This window comes from Heterodontus francisci, chromosome 5, assembly GCF_036365525.1.
Source record: "Heterodontus francisci isolate sHetFra1 chromosome 5, sHetFra1.hap1, whole genome shotgun sequence".
In the NCBI taxonomy this organism is placed as follows: domain Eukaryota; kingdom Metazoa; phylum Chordata; class Chondrichthyes; order Heterodontiformes; family Heterodontidae; genus Heterodontus; species Heterodontus francisci.
In genome coordinates this window covers 143,865,399-143,877,747 of record NC_090375.1, presented here as the reverse complement: position 1 = coordinate 143,877,747, position 12,349 = coordinate 143,865,399, and the positions used below count along the sequence as shown (strand labels likewise).

At 47.6% G+C, this 12,349-nt stretch overlaps 1 long non-coding RNA gene across 2 annotated transcripts in view; it reads right to left on the bottom strand.

Annotated features, from left to right (window-relative positions):
• Positions 1–3,225: 3,225 nt before the first annotated feature.
• LOC137370074 (uncharacterized) overlaps positions 3,226–12,349 on the bottom strand; it is a 33,464-nt gene continuing 24,340 nt past the window's right edge. The window contains exon 4 of one of the 2 annotated variants that reach the window (XR_010975075.1): positions 3,226–3,792. This is a non-coding gene — a long non-coding RNA (uncharacterized lncRNA). The remainder of the gene's footprint in view (positions 3,793–12,349) is intronic. The other variant, XR_010975074.1, reaches the window with a different exon arrangement.

The following is a 12,349-nucleotide window of genomic DNA, read 5'->3' as shown; positions in this document are numbered from 1 at the left end:
TTGTGAAGAAGCTTTAAATGAGATGATTCATTTATTGACTTATTTTCTCATTATTATGTTGGTGACTGATTTAGTGAGATACTTAGCATTTTTTTGCTTGAACAAGTAGTCAATGTTTGCCCGCACACTTGATGTAGCGATGTGGAGTATTCCAGATAGATGTACATGTCAGGAGATCTCTCTGTCTCCCCTTCCCCTCTCTCTGTCCCACCCTCTCTCTCATTCCCTGTCCCCCTCTCTCTTTCTCTGTCCCCCCCCCCTCTCTCTCTCTCTGTCCCCCCATCCCCTCTCTCTGTCTCTCTGTCCCCCCCATCCCCTCTCTCTGTCTCTGTCCCCCCCATCCCCTCTCTCTCTCTGTCCCCCTCTCTTTCTCCTCCCCTCTCTCTGTTCCCCCGCCCTCGACAGTTGCAGAGAACGGGAACACTCGACACAGCAGCTTTGTGGTTGGTCAGTTTTTTAAAAAAATCGCACTGTCAGTTTCACAGCTGACAGGTGCTGACATCGGGACCAGCAGTTTCTGAACTTTGGACAGATTCAGGGTTTTCCGTTGGGCTTTGAAAAAAAAAGTCGAAGCCTGCCGGAAAACCCCGAATCTGTCCGAAGTTTGGAAACTGCTGTTCCCAATGTCAGCACCTGTTAACTGTGAAAGTGACAGCGCGATTTTAAAAAAATCCGGTCTGAAAGAAGAAGACGATGGAAAATTTCTCACCTCTGAAATACGTCTGCGGGCCGGATGGAAACCTTTGGTGGGCCTGATCTTGGCCCCGCGGGCTATATGTTGCACAACCCTGGTTTAGACTCTGTGGTATCATGCACATAAGCTGTTGCTGGGTAGATTATGTATATAGACTGTTACGACCAGGTGTGAAAGGTGTCTAGGGGTCGGTTACTGTCTTCCCCTAGTCTTTGTATAACAGGGTTTAATTTTTAAATACACTGGCCAGAATGTTTCGGCTCCCGCCGACTCCAGGGCAGATGGGTCGGAAGCGGCCGAGAAATCCGAATCTGCTCCGCGCCGCCCGCCCATCGGCATCATGCAGGGGGCTGCCAATTAGCGGCCCTTCGGTGTATTTGGCACCAACAGGGTGCATGCGGCCGGCTGATTCAGTGAATTTGGGGACGGAGCCAATGACAGCATTCTAATAAGGCAGACAGCAGTACAGATTTGGGGGTGGGGCCAATGATAGCACTCTAATAAGGCAGACAGCAGTCGCGATTTGGGGGCGGGGCCAATGACAGCACTAAAAAGGCAGACAGCAGTACAGAGATTTAGGGGCAGGTCAATGACAGCATTCTAAAAAGGCAGACAGCAGTACAATGGATCAGATGCTCAGGGGAATACAGCGGAGGAGCAGTTGCCAGTATAACTGCTGAGGTGTCCAGCTGACTGAAAAGTGAAGGAGACAACGGTAAGTGACTGTGCCCAAGGACAGGAAAGGGGCCAACATCTGCAGACAAAATCCAGGGGAGGGGAGAAGGTTTACCACAGCCCCCAGATTCTCAGAGGAATCTCTGTAGGTCCTCCTCCAGGCGGTGGAAGCGAGGTGGGACATATTATTCAACGCCAATGGCCAAAGAAGGCCCGCAGAAATGACCAAGAGGGCCTGGCTGGAGGTCGCCGAGGTGGTCAGCAGCCGCTGTGTGGTATGAAGGACATGGCTCCAGTGCTGCAAGCGGCTCAATGACCTACTTCGCTCTGCCCGGGTAAGGGGTACTCCTCATTAATCTCTTTGTGAATGTGTCAGGGAAGGGTGAGTCTGTCCTAACGATGCAAGGCGGTAACCAGCAATGAGCAGTCCTTGCCTGCTGCATTGTATTGGGACGCAGGAAGGGCAGGTCTGGGATGCAAGGTGATCCAACAATGTTCCAATTGGGCATTGCATTGCAGTCGCGCTGAAATGCAACAATAAACCCAATGGGTGAGGGTGTGAGAGAACAAATCATATGTCTAAACTAGATGTGGTTGTTTAAATAGAAGAGGGCTCACAATGCCTGAGAGAGGTCCCGGACCGGTGGTGGCCAGGGCAAACAGGCATACCTGACAACTATCTAGGAGGATGCCTTGATGCTGGCAGGGGAGGATGGAGGACGTGCCATGGCAGATGGTGAGGTTGGCGGCCCTGGTCATCAGAGTGAGGGTGTAAGTATGGGGGGGGGGGGGGGCTGGGGGGGCAGTTGAAGTGGTGATTGTCTCATGCCCTTAAATGTGCTAATAAAAGGTGATGCACAAAAATGTGTGCAAACTGCAGTAAAGGACATGCTGAAATCTGTGGTGCTGATCAAACTGATTTTCCCTGGAGGTGAAACACATCAGTGGCCAGGAGAGGTCTCAGGGGCTCAAAGGACCCCTCTGAGGATGAGGAGATTGTCTCAGAGGGTGCACCATCACAGCATAGCGCCTCACCAAGTGCCAGCCCAGAGACTTCCACCACGGTTGGGATTACTGTCTCTGCGGAAACTATGTCACTTACGGGTGTTAGCACAGCACAGTCACCAGACCAGCCACTAGAGGCAGAACCGGCCGATGCCTCACACACTCGGAAGAGTGTCGGAGACCAGGCCAGTGCACAGCCCCAAGCTGATGACGCACCTCTGAGAACATCCAGTCGGCGGGAGATGTTGCAGCTTCAACATGCGGTGCATGGAACATCTGGCAGAGTTGCAAGAGACGCTGCGAGGCATAGCACATACCCTGGAAACTTCATCCAGGGCATATCTGCTGAAAACTCTCAGGCATTTGTCCATCTGGCATCCTCCGTTGACAGATTGGCGGCTGCAGTGGAGGGGCCAATACAGAAAGCCATCCATGATCTCAGGAGCCATCAGGGCGCAAACTCAGATGCGCATGCGGTAGGTCGAGGCTGCTCATCCCTCTGAGGTCAGCTTTGAGGATTAGTCGAGTCTTAGGAGGGCACAGGGGCAACAGCCAATAGCACATGGGAGCTCCTCTCAGGGCGCTCCTGATGCATTATGCAGCCCCTTGCTCCCTCCGCTAGTAACATGTCAACTGCAAACTCCTAGGGTGTATCTGATATTTCTCATGAACACCCTGATATGCCACGGCCACGAGCAGGCAGAGGACGTCCGCCAAAGTCATCAAGAGCAGGACAGTAGCCCGATCAGCCATCTGCCTCTGTTGAGTCCAGTGGCGAAGGATCGTCCACACGTAAGAGCACCCGCAAACATTTTAAGAAATCACAGTAACATCACTCCTGGTTCACTGGGTTTCCTTCCAATTATTTATTTAAGTTGCACTTTACATCACCGTAAATAAATTTGTGGTTTGAACATGTAACTTTGCATATGACATCCATGAGTAGCATCAGACATCGTTGTGCTGCTGAGGTGGTTATATATGAGATGTCACACACTTGGGTTTGGTTCATCGTGACATGTTTTTAAGCTGATCATCTCTTCCCCTCTCGCAATCCCACAATGGCTCATCACATGCCACAATGTGAAATCTTTGCATGGAGCGATCCTCTCAAGAGAAACACCTGCCTATTAGGGCATCCCGGGTCTCTCTTGCTCTTAATTCCGGAGGACATTCTGCTTCCTCTCCCATGCCATCATGTGAGTGTTGCCCATCGCCCTCATCAGAAACTCCATCTTCATCTGATGACGCCTCACGGTTATCTTGAACCTCCTCACTGGCGTCTCCCCTTTCCATCACCAGGTTATGCAAGGCACAGCAAACAACAATAATCCTGGATAAAAGCAAAATACTGCGGATGCTGGAAATCTGAAATAAAAACAAGAAATGCTGGAAATACTCAGCAGGTCTGGCAGCATCTGTGGAGAGAGAAGCAGAGTTAACGTTTCAGATCAGTGACCCTTCTTCAGAACTGGCAAATATTAGAAATGTGAAAGGTTATAAGCAAGTAAAGCGGAGATGAGGCAAGAGTTAACAAAGCAGAAGGTGTAAATAGGACAAGGTCACAGAATAGCTGACCAGAAGGTCATGCAGCAAAGGCAAACAATATGTTAATGGTGTGTTGAAAGACAAAGCATTAGTACAGATAGGGTGTTAACGGACTTCAAATTGAACAGCCGCAAGTACAAACATTAAAAAAGTGGGTAAGCAAACTGAACAAACTAGGATGAAATAAAGTAAAACACACAAAAAAATATAAAAATAAAAGTAAAATAGGGGGCCCGTCATGCTCTGAAATTATTGAACTCAATGTTCAGTCCAGCAGGCTGTAGTGTGCCTAATCGGTAATTGAGATGCTGTTCCTCGAGCTTGCGTTGATGTTCACTGGAACACTGCAGTAATCCCAGGACAGAGATTTGAGCATGAGAGCAGGGGGGGAGTGTTGAAATGGCAAGCAACCAGAAGCTCGGGGTCCTGCTTGCGGACTGAGTGGAGGTATTCCGCAAAGCGGTCACCCAGTCTGCATTTGGTCTCCCTAATGTTGTGCAGACTACATTGCGAGCAGCGAATACTGTATACTACATTGAAAGAAGTACAAGTAAATCACTGCTTCACCTGAAAGCAGTGTTTGGGGCCTGGGAGAGTGAGGAGAGAGGAGGTAAATGGGCAGGTATTACATCTCCTGCGATTGCAGGGGAAGGTGCCATGGGAAGGGGACGAGGTGGTGGGGATAATGGAGGAGTGGACCAGGGTGTCACGGAGGGAATGATCCCTTCGGAATGCTGACGGGAAGGGAGGGGAAGATGCATTTGGTAGTGGCATCACGCTGGAGGTATGGAAGGTAGCATCATCAGAGCAGATGTGTCGGAGACGGAGAAACTGGGAGAATGAAATGGAGTCCTTACAGGAGGCAGGGTGCGAAGAAGTGTAGTCGCGGTAGCTGTGGGAGTCGGTGGGCTTATAATGGATACTAGTAGACAGCCTATCCCCAGAGATGGAGATAGAGAAGTCGAGGAAGGGAAGGGAAGTGTCGGAGATGGACCATGTAAAGGTGAGAAGGGTGGAAATTAGAAACAAAGTTGATAAAGTTTTCCAGTTCGGGGCGGGAGCAGGAAATGGCACCGATACAGTCATCAATGTACTGGAAAAAGAGTTGCGGGAGGGGGCCTGAGTAGGACTGGAACAAGGAATGTTCGACATCCCACAGAAAGACAGGCATAATTAGGACCCATGCGGGTACCCATAGCAACACCTTTTACTTGAAGGAAGTGAGTGGAGTTGAAGAAGAAGTTGTTCAATGTGAGAACAAGTTCAGCCAGGCGGAGGAGGGTGGTGGTGGATGGGGACTGGTTGGGCCTCTGTTCAAGGAAGAAGCGGAGAGCCCTCAAGCCGTCCTGGTGGGGGATGGAGGTGTAGAGAGATTGGATGACCCATAGTGAAAAGGAGGCGGTTGGGGCCAGGAAACTAGAAATTGTCAAAATGATGTAGGGCGTCAGAAGAGTCACTGATGTAGGTGGGGAAGAGACTGGACCAGCGAAAAAAAGATACATTCAAAATAGGAAGAAATAAGTTCAGTGGGGTAGGAGCAGGCTGACACAATGGGTCTGCCGGGACAGTCCTGTTTGTGGATTTTGGGAAGGAGGTAGAAGCAGGCTGTTCGGGGTTGCGGGACTATGAGGTTGGAAGCTGTAGAGGCAAGATCTCCAGAGGAGATGAGGTCAGTGACAGTCCTATGGACAGTAGCTTGCTGTTTGGTGGTGGGGTCATGGTCCAGAGGGAGGTAGGAAGGAGTGACTGAGAGTTGGCACTGTGTCTCTGCAAGGTAGAGGTCGGTACGCCATACAACAACAGCACCACCCTTGTCTGCAGGTTTGATGACCATGTCGGGGTTAGACCTGAGAGAACGGAGTGCCTCAAGTTCAGAGCGGGACAGATTAGAATGAGTGAGGGGGGCAGAGAAATTGAGATGACCAACGTCTCGCCGACAGTTTTCAATGAAAAGATCAAGAGCGGGTAAGAGGCCAGGGGGAAGGGTCCAGGTAGAGGGAGAATGCTGGAGGCGGATGAATGGGTCTTCTGATCGGGGGAAGGGCTCCTGGTCAAACAAGTGAGCCCAGAGGCGGAAGCGATGGAAGAAGAGCTCAACGTCATGCCGAGCACGAAATTCATTGAGGTGGGGGCGTAAGGGGATAAAACTGAGACCTTTGTTGAGTACAGAACGTTCAGCGTCAGAGAGGGGGAGGTCAGAGGGTATAGTAAATACACGGCAAGGGGTCAGATCAGAAGGAGTGGGGTCAGAGGGAAGTGAAGAGGAAGAAGGATCTGGAATAATCCTGGATACCCGTGCTGGCGAGCACTGCAGTGCTCCTCCTGAGCGGTCCAGACATCTGAATTTCATCTTGAGCAGGCCAATCGATTGTCACTCTGGTGGCCGCGTGGCTCTCATTGAAGCGTTGCTCAGCATGACCCCCTTGGGATTCGCACAGGTGTCATCAGCCATGTCTTCAATGGATAACCCCTGTCGCCAAGTATCCAACCTTCCAGTCTGTCCAGGGGACTGAAAAGAGCAGGCGCCTGAGAGTTTCTGAGAATGTATGCATCGTGGCAACTCCCCGGATACCGTGCACAAACCTGCATGATTCTCCTGCGATGATCACATACAAGCTGAACGTTCAATGTATGGAACCCTTTTCGGTTAATGAATGCCCCTGAATGACCTGCTGGTGATCTAATTGCCACATGCGTACAGTCTATCACACCCTGCACCGTTGGGAACCCAGCTATTGCGCGGAATCCTCTTGCTCTTTCAGGCTGGCTGGTGTTGTCCGTTTTGAAACTAATGAAATTGTTGGCACCTCTGAACAGTGCATCAGTTACAACCTTTATGCAGTGGTGTGCAGCTGCTTGGGAGACTCCACACAGATCTGCCATCGAAGCTTGGAAAGAGCCACATGCATAAAAGTTAAGGGCGATGGTCACCTTTAGAGTGACCGGCATTGGATGGCCACCGAGGCAGTTTGAGGTTACATTCACTGCGACCATCTCGCAAAGAAATGTCACGGTCACACGTGACAGACGCAGCCTTCTTCTGCACTGGCGTTCCGACAGGTGCAGGTAGCTCAGACCGCGGTCGGTATACCCTGCCGGTTGGGTGGGCGCATCTCCTGACGTGGTAGTTCTTGCCCAACTCTGCCACCTGCTCTCCCTCCCACATAATGAGGAGACCAGCTGATTGCACATGGCCATGTCCAGCTGTCCTTCTGCCCCTGATTGGGGCATGGTCCTCCTCCTCTGAAGAGCTGCCTCCAGAATGCACAATCCCCATCGTTGTACTGGTTACCAGATTCAATGACAAAATCTCTTAAGTTCCAGCTGTCAGGACAGGCACACACAACCCCCTTCCTTCCACTCACTTCTGACTGAGAACAGATAGGTCCCGAGCTACAGTGAGTCAGACACACTTGGAGCCCTGTACACAAACTACAAATGTGTACAAGTTATATAAAACACAGAAACTTTCACAGCTAAGCAACACCAAAAGCTTTACCTGCAACACCCACACTGATTGCCTGCCTTTCGCCCTTTTAAAGTTACCAGGTCCCCGACACGACCACTAACCCGATTTACGGCCATAAAATCAAATGGCCATGTAAATTTCCAGATAATGGGCTTCTCAATTGCTTTAAGTGCCTTTAAATTACTTGCGGTCATGCGTGCGTGCATCAACTCGATCGCACCCGACTTCCTGGAACGTAAAATGGCGTCTGTGTGTGATGACGCCAGGGACCTGACCCGACGTCATTGGACACCATTTTACCACCCGGACGCCTCCGAACTGACCCGATTCAGGTAGGTAAAGTTCTAGCCACTGTGTTTTGAGCTCCCCCTTGGTGAATCCTTGTTCATCACTTTCCAATTATAAGGCAAAGAAATGAGCACAAACAGGTCTTCTTAGGTTTAAAGAAGAAAAGTGAAACTCTAATTCGGTTAACGCCTATGGATACAAGCCACGCCCCACACTAGCATGCATATGCAATACGCACATGCAAATAGGGACAGAAAAGAGCACAAGAAAAATAAAATGGTGAGGTTTGAGGCAATATCAGAAGAGTTTCTTGTTTACTGTGCTTCAAGCTCACTGTAGTCCTTCTGTAAGTAGACTTTCTTTTCGTTGGGGCCCAGTATTCTTCTTAAACCTTGTTCACTGTAGGAGACTTTTCTCTCTTGGGGTTCATGTCTTCAATGGTTTCCGAAGCTGGTGAGAGCGAGAAGAGAGCAGACAGGAGAGGGGTGTTCTCAGTGCAGGAACAAACAGCTTTCTGAGTTCAATATTCTATGGCCAGTTCAAATTCAAAAAACCAACAGCCAGCCAGTCATGTGACTAAACTGGTTTGACCACTTCTTCTGTGTATTGGAGAAGCAAGGACTGGGTCCCTTGTTCCAGTACCGTCTGCTAGCATGCAAATGTCTTTCCAGTCAGGGGCCTGGCAATTCCTTGTGATAGGCCCTCTTTTTATCCCAGCCACAATTTTAAGTTTTAATGTTCATGTGGTGAAATAATGTGTGGCAGGTGGGAGGCTTGCCTGACAAGATCTTAAGCATCATCACCAGATGTGATGTCACGAGTCTGAAGCTCGCATTGCTCAGTGTTAATGTAAATGCCTTAGAGATAAGACCCCTGTAAATAAACTCCTGTTACTTTGACCCAAAGTCTACTATCCTCATTTATCATTAACAGCACATTGACCACATGGTGGCAACAATAAAAATGACTTTTGTAGGGTAAAGACAGAAGATATCGAAAACATCAGAGAGAAGCATGGAAAAGTCAACACCCTTACTAGAAAGCTTCGAGCAAGTGGTGTGGCCAAGATGGATTTGAAGATTGGACAGGTACCGTTCTGCGTCGAGTCTAGCAGCATAACCAGTCAGGGAACACATCAGTGTTTTACTTTACACGATGGGAGACAGTGTGGACGACATTTTAACTACCCTGGGGATTGATGAAAAGGAAACCCTGTATGGTGAAGTAATAAAAGCCTTGGAGGGATACTTTAAGATCAGAAAGAATGTTATCATGGAAAGAACGAAATTCAACAAACGCACCCAAAAGATAGTGAAAGTATCGATTCATTCCTAATGATCTACATAAAATAGCAGAGGATTGCGATTATGGGAGCTTGTGAGAAGAATTGATTCAGGACAGAATAGTAGTCAGGGTCATAGATGAAATGCTGTCAGACCAGCTTCAGTCGAACGAGGATTTGACTATGCAAAAGGCCATTCTGTTGAGCAGGCAGGCAGAAGTCCGAAAATTGAATTGACTACTAGTTCGGGGGCATCGTAGGAGTCCAATGTCAAAAATTTTACGATCAGTTGAGTCTGTGGAGAAGACAGAGAATAATGGCACCAGAAAGCCCGAGAGGCGGGAAAGACATCTACAGGCAGCAACACTGAATTGCAGTAGGTGTGGCTGGGAGTGGCACCGCTGGGAAAATTGCCCAGCCAGGGAAGCTGAATGTTTCTGGTGCAAAATAAGGGGGCACTTTCTGCAGGTCAGTCACTGCAGAAAACAAATTCTGCAGACTAGCAAAAAAATGAAATAAAAGAGAAACAAATGATCAATACTCCCTTCCTAGGGAAATGCAAGAGAAAAACAAAGATTGCTGGGAAGCAGAAATCTTAGTGGGGAAAAATAAAACCAACTTAAAGTGAGATACAGAAGCTGCAGTTTCTGTCCTATCTGACAAAACACCATGGCTGAGGAAGGAAATGCTTAGGAAAATAAACAAGAAATTATATGGGCCAGGAGGAATTCAATTAAGGGTTGTAGGAGAAATACAATCAACCTTAACACACAGAAATAACAACATTCCGAAAACCCTATATGTTATAAAGAACGAAGCCTGTTCACTACTCAACAAGAAAGCTTGTTTAGCCTTACAGCTGTTTTGCAGGATGGAAGAGATCAAGGGACAAGAGAAACAGCTCAGCGATTTTAGAGCTGAATTTCCCAAATTATTTGAAGGTTTAGGAAAATTAAAAACAGAGTATCACATTTCTCTCAATAAAGAGGCAGAAGCAGTATGTTTGTTCACACCGAGAAAGGTCCGGACTTCTGGAAAAGGTAAAGAAGGAAATCGATGCCATGCTAATCCAAGGAGTTATTTCTGCAGTAACTAAACCCACTCGGTGGTGCTCTGGAATGGTTCCAGGAAGGAAAGCAAATGGGTCTATTAGGATTTGTGTGGACCTTACCCAACTCAATAAAGCTGTGGAGAAAGAGATTCACTCTATGGCGTCAGTCGACGACAGCTTTGCCAAATTGGGAAAAAGCTCCATTTCACCAAATTAGTTGCAAATAGTGGATTCTGGCAGTTGCCTTAAGACAAAGAGTCTAAGTTGTTAACTAACTTTATTACACTCTTTGGTAGATTCTGTTTCAACAGACTGCCATTCGCTATTGCGTCAGCACCAGAGATATTCCAGCAGGCGGTCAACAATCCTGGCTCCAAGGGAATCACCTGCCACATGGATGATGTTCTGATTCATGGACCAAACCAAGAAGAACATGACGCAAGGGTAAGAGCAATATTACACAGATTACAAGAGGCAGGTCTCACATCAAATGGGAGGTGTATATTCTCACAGTCAACAGTGAGGTTCTCTTTGAGCTCCGTCCGAAAGCATGACCCTGAGCTTCCGGTTGCTTGCCATTTCAACACCCCCCTGCTCTCATGCCCACTTTTCTATCCTTGGCCTGTTGCAATGTTCCAGTGAACATCAACGCAAGCTCGAGGAGCAGAACCTGACCTTTCGATTAGGCACGCTACAGCCTTGCAGACTCAACCTTGAGTTCAACAATTTCAGAGCATCAGTACTTCTGATCTGGCCTTTTAAAATTTTTAAAAATTATTTTTTAACCATGTGCCTGCTTTTCATGTGGACAGAGCGGCTCATTATTCTGCCATTAACGTTCTCTCTGGACTAATGCTTTGTCTTTCATCACAACCATTAACACTCTTTTTGCCTTTGTCCCATGACAGCTTTGTTATTTAATCTCGCCGGCCCTCTGCCCTATCACACACCTTCCCTTTTGTTCTCTTCCCCACCAACTCCTCCCCTCCCCTCCCCTTTCAATTGCTTAAAACCTAATCCTTTTCTAACCTTTGCCAGTTCTGATGAAAGGTCACAGACCTGAAACGTTAACTCGGCTTCTCTCTCCACAGATGCTGCCTGATCTGCTGAGTATTTCCAGCACTTTCTGTTTTTATTTCAGATTTCCAGCATCTGCAGTATTTTGCTTTTATTAAAGAGCAGCAATGCCTGATGCTGGGGAGACGGCCAGAAAAATTCTTTCGAGAAGATCAAGGAAATGTTAACTTCATCAGAAGTACTGATGCACTATGACCCAGAACTAGTGACCATTATTGCAGCAGACACATTGTCAACAAGATTAGGTACAATTTTGTTCCAAATTCAAAAAGATGGACAAGGCAGGTCTGTATACTTTGCTTCTCGTTCGTTGTCAGAGACCAAACGAAGGCACCCAGTGATTGAAAAGGAAGCATTAACAGCAACATGGGCGTGCGAGAAATTTTCCAACTACGTACTGGGCCTCAAGGTCAAGTTCAGAACTGACCACAAGCCACTAGTGACGTTGTTTAATTCAAAGGAGCTAGCAAAATTACCCCCAAGGGTACAGAGATTTTGACTATGATGAATGAGGTATGACAACAACTAAATATGTCCTAGGGAAACATCAGGTGACAGCTGACGCGTTATCAAGAGCATCAATTGCTATACCTAAAGTGGGAGATGTCTAATTGGAGAAAGTGGAAGTCTTTGCTTTAGCTGTAACCGAAGACTTGCTGGCAACTGCTCAAAGATTACGCCAAATTAGAAACCTATAGAAAGAGGATGAAGTTTGCAAAAAAGTAAGACAGTTTTGCCAAGGATGGCCAGAATATATGCCTAATAATCCAGTTTTAAGAAAATATCATGAGCAAAGATGCCATCTTACTATTATGGATGACTTACTAGTCTACGGTGAAAGACTAGTTATTCCAAGGGCTTTAAGGTTGGACATCCCAGAGAAACTACACCAAGGACACTTAGGAATCACCAAGTTTAGAGCAAGAGCGAGACTTGTTATGGTGGCCGGGTGTTTCCAAGGAGATTGAAGACATGATTTCCAGGTGTATCACATGCGCTACTACCAGACAAGACTCTAGAGAGCTACTGATGTCGTCTTCGTTTTCGTCCAGGCCATGGAACTGCCTGGGAATGGACCTGTTTGAACATAAAGGGAAGATTTTTCTTATTGTCGTTGATTATTACTCCAGATGGGTTGAAGTCAAACCAATACATGGCCAGAGTTCTGAAGCTGTAATAAAAATCATTGAAAGAAATTTTCGCCCCACGTGGCATTGTAGACCTAGTGACCTCCGATAACGGTCCACAATTCGTGAACTG